Source organism: Pipistrellus kuhlii, unplaced genomic scaffold (genome assembly GCF_014108245.1).
Source record: "Pipistrellus kuhlii isolate mPipKuh1 unplaced genomic scaffold, mPipKuh1.p scaffold_m20_p_1, whole genome shotgun sequence".
NCBI classification, from domain to species: Eukaryota; Metazoa; Chordata; class Mammalia; order Chiroptera; family Vespertilionidae; genus Pipistrellus; species Pipistrellus kuhlii.
Genome location: NW_023425404.1, coordinates 189,963,664 through 189,975,704, shown reverse-complemented (window position 1 = coordinate 189,975,704; position 12,041 = coordinate 189,963,664). Strand labels below are relative to the sequence as shown.

Below are 12,041 nucleotides of genomic sequence, written 5' to 3'. Positions count from 1 at the left end.
TGTGAACTTAAATGTTCTCTTAAAAAGATAGTACTGGAGAAAAGGAAGAAAGGGAGGGAGGAAAGAGAGATGAAGGAATGAAGGAAGGAGGAAGAGACTAGGCTCAGCACATGTAGTCCCTGTAACATTTAGCACAGTCAGTACCAGGAACATGGAGGTCCTTGATATTTATGGAATTGTGTAATTTTATTCCAAAAAGCTGACTAAATTAAAAGGAATATTCTATCTTCTAATTTTATTTGTTTAGTATATACCTAGAGTATCAAGAAGAATACATAGAAAGATTTATTTACATTCTCATTCTAATATGCTATGTATTATCTTTTTTCCTCTGGAGAATATACAGTAACATAGCTGGTTCCCGTCCCTCACCGACTGCAGTCCACAAACCCTCTAACCTTCCTAATGATCTATGACCTAATAAGCCAATATTTCAGCCACTTAAATGTGCTATTAATTATTGTTTTGTGAATAAAATACATCCTATTGAACCTGTTTACATTTTACATTTGTTTTTAAATATTCTATGTATGTACCATTATGTCAACAAATACTTTTTATGTTCCCCTTTCAGCATTTCTGAAATTAACAATAATGTGTTGGCAATTAATTAATTTAAGATATAGCCAAAACCGGTTTGGCTCAGTGGTAGGGTGTCGGTCAGCGGACTGAAAGGTCCCGGGTTCGATTCCTGTCAAGGGCATGTACCTTGGTTGCGGGCACATCCCCAGTAGGGGGTGTGCAAGAGGCAACTGGTTGATGTTTCTCTCTCATTGACGTTTCTAGCTCTCTATCTCTCTCCCTTTCTCTCTGTAAAAAATCAATAAAATATATATATTTTTAAAAAGATATAAGGCACCTGCTGGGTGTTTTATGCCATTTATGGTTACAGAGAGTAGAGGTTAACATGTGTACAATATAGGAAGATTTTTATTTCTTTGCTGTTGCTCTCTTTTTTAAAAATTTTATTGCCACATCAAATTTATAGTATATATTCCTGAGCTATAAAAATGGTTCTTTCCAAACAATTGCCTGTGCAGTTTTATAAGGTGCACCAAGGGTATTTCTCCTTCTGCATAATTTTGATAATCACTCTGTCCTTAATGCATGAAGGAGTTCTTTTGGATAATGGATGTTGGAATGTGTTGATAACTGTAACAGACAGTTGTTAAATTGAGCATACATTTAGACAGCAATTTGTAGCAGCTATAACTACACTACCTAGTGTGCTAACTGAAGAAACTGACATATTTCAGGAAGGGTGTTCACTTGCAATTCATCAGATATTAAATGACAAGATTGGTTTAACACGTCCTCTATATCTCATCCCGGTTGACATGCAACTATTTTACTTGTCCTGGAGTGCAAATCAAATGGCATCCACTGCTGTGCTCACATTTCAGATAACCAAGGCTTGCAAGAACGGAACAAATGTTGTTAAGTGTGGGTTATTACAGCACTCACTTTTATCCTCCTTACCATCATTAAATTAGTTGAAAGCATGGCCTGGGATCATGACACACTTGGGTGCTCCATGCTTTTTAAGAAATTAACAAGAAATTTGAATTAACAATCCACTGCATCAAAAACACCCCATCCAACCTACTTTGATCAATACAGTACAGAAATCCTTAAGCACTAGAAGAGAATTACACTGCTTATGTTTTCTTTCTTACAACATAGGGATATCCTCCCAAAGAGGAAACTGGTAAAAAGTAAGGCCAGAATACTAAAAGCCATGACATGTCAAACTGTGCACCCCATTGCTCAAAAGATTATGGACAGTTTGGGTACTAATAACAACACCGACACTGGCCCTAGTGTTTGAGAAAATTGTCCCTGAGGCTTCTCCCTATAAGAGACTGTTTGTTTCTTAGTTTTAAAATAATTTTTTATTTATTTCAGAGAGAAAGGAAGAGGGAGATAAAGAGAGAAACATCAATGATAAGAGAGAATCATTGATCAGCTGACTCCTGCGTACCCCCTACTAGGGATTGAGCCTGCAACCGTGGCATGTGCTCTTGACCAGAATCCAACCCAGGACCCTTCAGTTCAAAGGCCAACACTCTATCCATTGAGCCAAATTGGCTAGGGCTCAGAGACTGTTTTGTCTTCACACATGCGTATTTCACTGCTTAGACCTGCCTTTCTCCTCTAAGAAACTACTCATTCGTTAAGTACTGTCTATAGGAAAGCGTATCTGACTTAAAAGGACAGAAATCATTTACTTATTCTTATAATCCCAGTCCTTAGAGGATGGTATGTATAGCATGCGAGTAACTGCTTCCTGAATGAATAATCTGAGTCAGGCATGAATTCTGGTTCCAATTTAAAGACACTGTGAGACTGAGAAACACTTCTGAGCCTCAGTCTTCTCATCCAGAAAACCAGGAAAATTAAATGTATCTCAAGGTCTTAGGGCTTATAATTTTAGGAAATGTTTATGTTAAAGGCTTAACACAGCCTAAAAATGAAACTCACTTTTCCTTCAGATGGCTCCTCCTCCATTTCTCTCTGTGAATTGTTTTTTTCCCTAATGCTTCCTTCTTTGTCAAATTCCAGAATCAGAGTCAGGCTTTCCTCAAACAAAAAGCTGAAGTGAGCTCCTCGATATACAGTACTGTTGAACCTAGAACAACAATGCGGTATTGAACAGCATGGGCCCAAATCTGACATGGATTTTTTTAATAAATATAGTTGAGCCTTCCCAGCCTCCTTTTAAACCATTTTCACTTTCCCAGATGCAGTTTCTAATGGAGGGTTGCAAACCTCGGTGGAAAATACTGTTTTTGATCTGTGGTTGGTGGAATCTGGATATAAAGGGCCCACTGTAGGGTCAAAACTTATACTCACGCCCTAGCCTGTTTGGCCCAGTGGATAGAGTGTAGGCCTGCAGACTGAAGGATCCAGGTTTAAATCGGGTCAAGTGCAGGTACCTCAGTTGCAGACTCTTCTTTGGTTCTAGGCATGTGCAGAAGGCAACCAATGGGTATGTTTCTCTCACATCAATATTTCTCTCTGTCTACCCATCTCTCCAAAAATCAATGGAAAAATATTCTTGGGTGAGGATTTAACAAAACAACAACAAACTTATACTCAGGTTCTGGCCAGGTGGCTTAGTTGGTTGGAGCATCTTCCTGTACACCAAAAGGTTACAGGTCTGATTCCTGATCAGGGCATATACCTAGGTTATGAGTTTGATCCCCTGTCAGGGCTTGAATGGAAGGCAACCAATCGATGTCTCTCTTCTCCCCACTCTCTTCTCTCTTCCTTCCTCTGAAATAAGTAAACACATGCTCGGATGAGGATAAAACTCAAAGTTATACTGGGATTTTAGACTGCTTGGGGTGGGAGCATCTAACCCTCGCATTGGTAAGGATCAACTGTGTATAGATAGCATTCATCACGCCCTGGGCTTACAGTTGATAACAACTATTCATAGAGGTGGATTTTAGGTGATAAAAATCTTGCAAATCACAATTTTTTAAAAAAAAACTTTGCAGAGCAAAAACAGTAATATAAACAATTTGTTGTTCTGAGTATAAATTTGCTTAATTTATACATCTTAAAACTCTAAACAAAAAGCATTGTTTTCATACTACACTAAAGGGAACCAAAAGTATCTGTCAATTTCCTTTATGATCATTTCCCAAAGTCATTATCATATAAAGAAGGAACTAGAGAGCAAGAGCAGAAAAAATTAAAAAAAAATTAAAAAATTAAAGGATAGTTAACATTGCAATGGCATCTATACTAATAAAAGGGTAATATGCTAATTATACCAGAAGACCTTCTGAGAGACCAGCCTGGGAGGGCAATTGGGTGCCCTGAGGGGAGGGAAGTTGGAGGTGATCAGGCTGGCTGACTGGGGGGAGGAGCAGTTGGGGGTGAGCAGGCTGGCAGGCAAAGTGGTTAGGGGCGATCGGCAGGCAGGAGGGTGAGCAGTTAGGAGCCAGTGGTCCCAGATTATGAGAGGGATCAGACCTAAACCAGCAGTTGGACATCCCCCCAAGGGTCCCAGACTGGAGAGGGTACAGGCCAGGCTAAGGGACACCTTACCCCCCAACCCCAGTGCACAAATTTCATACACCAGGCCACTAATTTATTTAATAAATGTAATATGTTATTTTTCTAGGTTTTGTTATATTTGTGCTAGCTGTCAGGTTTTTTTAATTTCCAATTTGTTGTATTTTTTTTTCTCTTTCATACATAATTTTAATTTTTTAATCAAGGGTGCAAATTCAGAGTCTGCCTGTGAAACCTGTCCCAATCTTACTTAATCACTTCAAATTATTCACTTTCCTGTCTCCCTACTTCGATGGGAGCTCCATGTGTAAAACAATCACATCCTCCCTATTCCCTTTTATATTGCACTGTCCACTCTTGAGCACAAACTTCAGACTTCCAGAGATATAATATTTTCCATCTCTTAACGTGATTATAAGGCCTCTTGTTACATCATAATCCATAGCTAGTAGCTCCCTTAAGCTCTATTCACATGAAATGTCATGATTCGACATAAAATTCTAAAATGCTCATGCTTGCTAAAAATGATGAGCTGGGAGAGGTTGCTGTAGAATTTCCAAGCATCTGCCACTTGAGGTTGTGTGGTAGAGCTGGAAATGTCCCACGCACACTGAGACATAACTTCAAATATGTTTCTTTGGCTGTGTATTCCTGGGAAACAATGAGAGCTGACAGCATTGTGTAGAGTAATTGGGAACAGAGTGACTTGTTTGGAGATGATCCTCAGAAAATTATTGCAAACTGGAAGGGGCACCCCAAAATCTTTGCTCTGAACCTCCCTATCTAGTGAGAGGTGACAGATGACAGCATTACACTAACTTCTCTGAAGGATAAAAGATGTTACACAGAACTTATCCCTGGAAACCCTCCCATTATTAATCTTCATAATGATATTCCAAATAAGGTACAAAGAATGAACACATTTTATAGATAGGGAAAGCTGGATACACAAGTTTTTATTCAAGGTCAGAAGTCTAAAAAATACAAATGTTGTTTTAAATATTTTTTTTTTGCCATGATTTCTTCACAATCCTATTCTCTGCCTGCTACCAGGAAGTATTCTTTTTCTACCAAATGGTTTTTCTAGCAGAAATAAATACTTTATAAATCCATTCCTTTTGAAACTTGCCTTCAAGTAGAGTCAATCTTATTTTTAGAACATTTATGCGTTCCTACTCTAAAAAAAAAAATCACTTAAAGTTCTACTTATAAAGATCATATTTCTTCTTTACTGCCAAAAAGATCACAAATGCCTACAAGGCAGAAAACTTCCTGTTGAACAAGGAAGATTAGATGAGGCTTTCAAGAAAAGATTAATGTGTCTATTGAAATACAGTTGGTATTGCTTAAGCTGATGATTTTCTCAGCAACCATTGCAATGAAAGCAATATGACTTAATGTCACCAGCTTTAATGAGTGGACATTTTGGTACTATCAAAATGCATTAAGCACAGCTGTAAATAAAGTAACTATTAAATATAACAATAAGAACCAAATGGTCATCAATAAAATAACAGAAATGGAGACTCTGAAGAATTGAGAGTGCTGCTACATTTTAAAAAGTCAGATTCTCAAATAAAATCATCAGAGCTTCTTCAAATTGCTGATATGGGCACAACTTACCCATCTAATTGCAGAGATTCCATTGACCAAACCACATAAACAGAGGAACACTTGTCCTTATTTAAGAGGGTTCGCAAACCATAAATTGCTCTGTAGTACACTGAATGTAGATAAGCCTGAAACTGCTTTATTTAGTCTTCACACACATACACATCAAAATAGATGACCTTTGCATGTTTAAACATTTTAGACCCAATTTTGTTTCAGTGAGCTCTAGCATACAATATGATTATGATTACATAGATTCCTAAAACCTCAAATATCTCTGGTTATCTCTTGGGATTTTTCTTCTTCCCTGTTTTTTTCATGTACTTAACCAGTACTCAGATAATCTCAAAGGGCCTGAAATGTCTCTCTTGCTTCTCAGGCTCTCCATTTTATAAATCATTCAAATTCCCTAAATTAAAATACCACCAAGTCCTTAAAACTCTCCCACTCTCCCATTACCTCCACCAGCACTATCCCCAATAGAATTGATTTCTCTTGACAAATGAATTTTGGCTGATAGCCCCCAACTTCCCACTGAAACACCAACAGATAACCTGAATATTTGAATGTGCATAAACAGAAACACACACAAAAATACCCCACACTCATTTTGACTGGAAAATTACTCTCAAAATCTGAGCAGTATTTTCATAAAATTTAAGACAGATGGTACCAAGTTAAGAAAATATATCACAGGCTGCTGGCTCATGATGCCCCTTTAAAAGCCAGAGTAGCACCATTGACCTGAGAGTGAAAACAAACTGTGTTGCTCATGCATTTGCTGGCTTTTTGCTCACTTATAATAAAGAGATATCCTATATAATAAAGAGATAATATGCAAATTGACTCTTACACCCTCCAGTCACAAGATGGCCACCTCCACATTGTGACAAGATTGTTGGCAGGGGAGGGCAGTTGGGGGCGACCAGGCTGGCAGGGGAGGGCAGTTGGGGGTGATTGGGGCTGGCAGGGGAGCAGTCAGGTGTCAGTCAGGGCTGGTGGGGAGCAGTTATATGTCAATCAGGATGGCAGAGGAGTGGATAGGGGGCTATCAGGCTAGCATGCAGAGTGGTTAGGGGCAATCAGCAGCCAGGCAGGTGAGTGGTTAGGAGCCAGCAGTCCTGGATTGTGAGAGGAATGTCCAACTGATCAGGCCTAAACCAGCAGTCAGACATCCCTCGAGTGATCCCAGATTGGAAAGGGTGCAGGTTGGGCTGAGGGAACTCCCCTCCCCAGTGCACAAATTTCATGCACTGGGCCACTTGTTTAATATAACAAGACAGTCAATTCAACAAAATACTAGGTGGGGATGAGAAGGCAGGCTGGCTTAGTGCTTTAACTCCTCATGAGAAAAAAAAAAAATAAACACCAGGATGACACTTCTCCTATCATAGGAGTGTAGGTAAGATGATAATTTATTAGAAGCATAGACTTTCAGAATCCAGTAGAGAAGAAAGGACAGAGCCAGAGAGAAACTGCTGAAGGTCACAGAGAAGGAAGGTGCAAACTTGAATATAAAGAGGAAGACTTCCAGTCATAATCCCACTGATGGAGTAGAAGAGGAGAAATGTGAAGAACCAGTTTCCCAAAACAATGGTTCTGTTGCATTCCCTAACCAGGAGGGAGAATCATGTACAGGCCAAACAATAAAAACCTATCACAACATCATCAGTGAGAGGCAAGAATCCATGGCCTCTGTGTAAAGAACAGAAATCACAAAGCTAAAGAGTAACAGGATGCTATAAAAGAAAGCATAATAATGTCATTAGGTGATACAAAAACAAGCTGATATAATCAGGGAGTAAAGTGGGAAATTCAGTTAAAAAAAATATCAAAATTCCCATAGAAATCTTTAATGGTGAAAATGGATACTAAAACAGTGAATCAATGGGGGTGGTTTTCATGTCAGTTGGGGGTGGGAGAGAAGGATTGTGAGGATGAAATCATGGAAGAGATGTTGACAGATATGGAGGGGGGGGGAAACACAACAGCCAACACCAAGATACAGCCCCCCAGAGTAAACCAAAACAACTGAACAGAGGAAGAAACAATTACATATTTGAGGGAAATTTTCTAGCAAGTAAAACATGTCCAAAGATGGTAGATAAAAGATGATCAGAGCATTTCAGGCAAGACACAAAAAGAATAAGATATCTAGACATTTCATGTGGGGAAATTTTAATTATAATAATAGAGAAAAACATCCTACACCCAAACATGCAAAGAAGAAAAGACACAGAGAGATGTGCAAAAGGGACAACATTGAGCTGCCTCAGATTTTCCAATAACATTAAATAAATACCAGAACGCACTCAAGAACCATCCACAAAACTGGGATGAGAGAGAAGTTTGTGATCCATACATTTTTATAGCCTCCAATTTTTCATTGGTATGTAAAGTCAAGAGAAAAGAATTCTAAAATAATGCAAAGTCTCAGAAAAAGAAACCACCCACATGGCTACCCAGGGGAAAAAGAGCTGAAGACATTCTCTAGCTAACACTGACGTGGGTTAAAACCAAGAGCTCAATAACAGGGAAATAATTTTAGAAAACAGATGACAGTTAACACAGAGAGTGGTCAAAGGATAATATTGGATCTCTATGGTAAATAATGCCAACCAAAGGAAACCAATCACCAAATACAATTTTGAGAGACAACAGAAAAGTAATCATTGATAGCAATAAGTGATATCCAAATTAATATGTTAACATAATTGGATGATAGTAGGCAACAAGGTATGCTAAATTCTGTTTCATACAAAAGGCAGAAGAATACTTATTTTCTATTTGATTTAATAATCATAGAAATAAAGTCTAAACAGAGGCCTGGATACAATCAGAGGGGAGGTATTAAATAAAATTAAAGATATAAAACAATCAAATTAATTCTAAAAGTAAAGGGAAATGATTAAAATTATTAAAGGACAAGAAACCGTTTCAAGGTAAAACATAAGAAATGTGACCGACCAGCATGGGTCAGTGGTTGAGCATTGATCTATGAACCAGGAGATCAGGATTCAATTCCCTGTCAGGGCACCTGCCTGGGTTACAGACTAGATCCCCAGTGTGGGCATGCAGAAGGCAGCCAATCAAGGATTCTCTTTCATCATTGATGTTTCTATATAGCTTTCTCCTTTCCTCTCTGAAATAATATTTTTTTAAAGAAAGAAATGAGTAAATGTCATATCAGAGGTCACAGCAGCAAGCATCTGCTGATCACCAGGCCTGTTGCCACTGCTTACAGGTACTGATGCATTTAGTCTTCATGGAAAACTCAGACAGAGCTACTTTTGTTCCCATTTTACGGATGAGCAAACTCAGATATAAAGGGAATAACTGCCTGAAATCTATCTAAATGTTGCAGAAAGTCAAAATTAAAAATAAACAAATATACACAAATGCCAAACAGAATTTCAAAAAGACCCAAGCATTGTCACACAAACAAAGGCACCTTCAAAAGTTAAGGTAAACAATTATACTAGAATTCTCTAGTTATCACAACTTTATTAGAAAAACTAGAAAAAAATATGGAGGCTAATGTTAAAGGAAAAGGCTTTAATATACCACTCTGTGCCTTGGACAAATCAAATAGTTAAGAAACAAATGTCAGAAACAGTTTAATGAATATAAGGCAAACTATTACATCTAACCAAACCTAGCATTTCCTTTCAAATATCATATTTTTCTTTAGGATATTTTGAGAGGGGGGGCAACTACTAAGCATTGTTTTTGGAATTTTATAGAAAATCATATGTAATCACAAAAATATTTAAAAATAAATAAATGCTATACAATTTGACTTTGCTTAGAGGGGTTTGAGTAGATTTTAATAGTATTCCTTGTATTTTAATATACTCTAAATTTTTAATATATTCATTAAAAGACTTCTGTAATCAGTAAATTTATCCATCTAATATTCATGCATCCAAAAACTGATTACTGAACACTAGAGTAAGTGTCTGAACTGGTGCTACTAAGTGGAGACAGACCCTGAGGGAAAATATTAATAAGCAAAAGAAAAGAATTCAAGTTCCTTTATTGTCAGTAAAGGATTCATGAACTTGACTCTCTGAACACAGCTGTACAAACCAGGGGGCTGAGTGGAATACGCTTTATAGGAAGGCAAACATCCCTAATCACCAATTCCCCAGAAGACAGCCCAGTGCAATCGCCACTGCCAGAGTGGGGTGAGAATTTCGTCAGGTGCTTTGAGAAGCTCCATTTGCCATTCCCATGGGATTTTCTGGTGCCCTCTTGGCCTCTCCCAACTAGTTTGTAGACTCTGGCTGTGTGCCTATCTGGTGAAAGTAACTGTCAACAGCTCCACAATTCCCTAAGTGCTTACTCTGAAAGGTATAATAAAGGGAATAATAAAAGGGATCGTCTGCATTACCCTAGCAAGGCCAGGCTGAAGACCGCTAGGAAATCTGTTCCTAAAGCTAGATGCTGGTAATGCAGCAGAGAGAAGAATGCACAGACCACTGCCCTCCTGGAATTCATATTTCAGAAGAGAAACAGACATTGGATAAGTAATTACCATTGTGATGAATGAAACCAAAAAGTAGGGACTGGATGCCATGAAAAATCTAGGTTTCCTTTCTCTGCTTCCCGTTTTCACATTGCTTATTAACCCAATATGGCGCTTGTTACCTTCTGTTTTGTTCTGGGCCTCGCTGTGAGCACATGTTTTTCCAAGTAAGCAGTTACTGCAGGCATTGGCATTGTGCCTGCCTCAAATTAAATGTCCAGTAATGTCTTGCCTAAATGAATAAAGAGAAAGCATTAGGTCTCCAGGCATACTTTTCTTTATCACTATTTTCTACTTAGGCACAATTGCATGACACCAGGAACCATGTTAATTGAATTAGCTTGCATCTTGTACCAGATAATTTTTTATAATTATAATAATAATAATTATTATTATTATTGCTTATTGCTATCTAACCTTGAGAGATGATGAAGTGAGAGTGTTCTGATACAAAAAGAGTAAAGTTAACCTTATAGTTACCTTCCAAACTCTGTGCTACTTGTCAGTGACATAGTTCAAAGTACCAAAATGATGAAAGTATTTACTGCTTTTATGGTAACAGGTTTGGGAGAATAGAATCCATGACAACTAGCTTGGGATCTGAAAGGGAGGGGGTGGCTGCACAGTAGGAAGGCTATGCCCGTGTCAGTGTGAAGGAGCAGGTTCCCTTTCCTTCATTGTGGCTTAAAGACCCAGGGAATCTTTCTGCTCTCCCATATACAGTAATAAGTTGGGGTTCCTCCCATCAGCCAGCCATGGACAAAAGGAAGTTCATTCATCCAATCCACAAATCTGGACTCAGAAAACATGCTATCTTTGGACCAATGGTGAGGAATTAGTGTCATTGGGGAGATTTGCTAGTACTTCCTTTTTTACTAAGATTAATTTATATTACACTGTGGGTTTGGAATGACTGGATTCAGTTATTCCCACTGAAGAATCAGTTATGCTGCCTGCCTGCATGCATCAGTGGTTGAGCATCAACCTATGAACCAGGAAGTTTCATTTATGTTTCTCTCTCTCTTCAATGTTTCTCTCTCTCTCTCTCTCTCTCTCTCTCTCTCTCTCTCTCTCTCTCTCTCTCTCCTCTCCCTCTCTCTCTCTCTCTCTCTCTTTCTCTCTCTCTCTCTCCCCCCCTTCATCTCTGAAATCAATAAAAATATATATTTTTAAAAAGAATCAGTTATGTATTTCTTTATATTCAATGCTGAATATAAGGAATATGTAAAGATGAGATATACTGGGAAAACAAGAGGCTTTAGTCAATAAAATCCTTTAAGATTCTGCCACCAAGACCTGAGTGCTGTTATATCAAGTGAGAAGCATAAAGCTCTTCTGGATTTGTGTGACATGCCTATTAAATATGTTTTATTAATTTTTACAGAGAGAGGAAAAGAAAGGGATAGAGAGATTGAGACATCTATGAGAGAGAATCATCGTCAATGAGATGCCTCCTGTATGCTTCTACTGTGGATTGAGCTCACAACCCTGGAATTAAAATCAAACTGGTGACCTCTTGGTTCATGGATTGACACTCAACCACTGAGCCACATGGGCCAGGCTGTGGCATGTCTTCACTTCCTCAAGTAGTCCTCAGTTCCTGCTATAGTTTTATGCCTTCTATCATCTGAGACAGGGGACCCCAAACCCACTTCTCTAACTCATGTTTCTAACTCTGGAGACATGTGGTATATTATTGCACCCTGAGCAGCCTCATATTCATGGGAGGGCTTCAAAAGTAATACTTGGAATGATTATATTTAAGATTGAGTTTCAATTTTAGCAGAACTAACATTGGGAATCATATAAGGTTACATTTGAATATCATTTTAAGCCCCAGAACTAACATACCATTCTTCTCTCAGCTGGATGAGAG

General features: G+C 38.3%; 1 pseudogene; it reads right to left on the bottom strand.

Moving 5' to 3' along the window:
• Nucleotides 1-1,089: 1,089 nt before the first annotated feature.
• LOC118725323 overlaps nt 1,090-12,041 on the bottom strand; it is a 111,537-nt pseudogene continuing 100,585 nt past the window's right edge.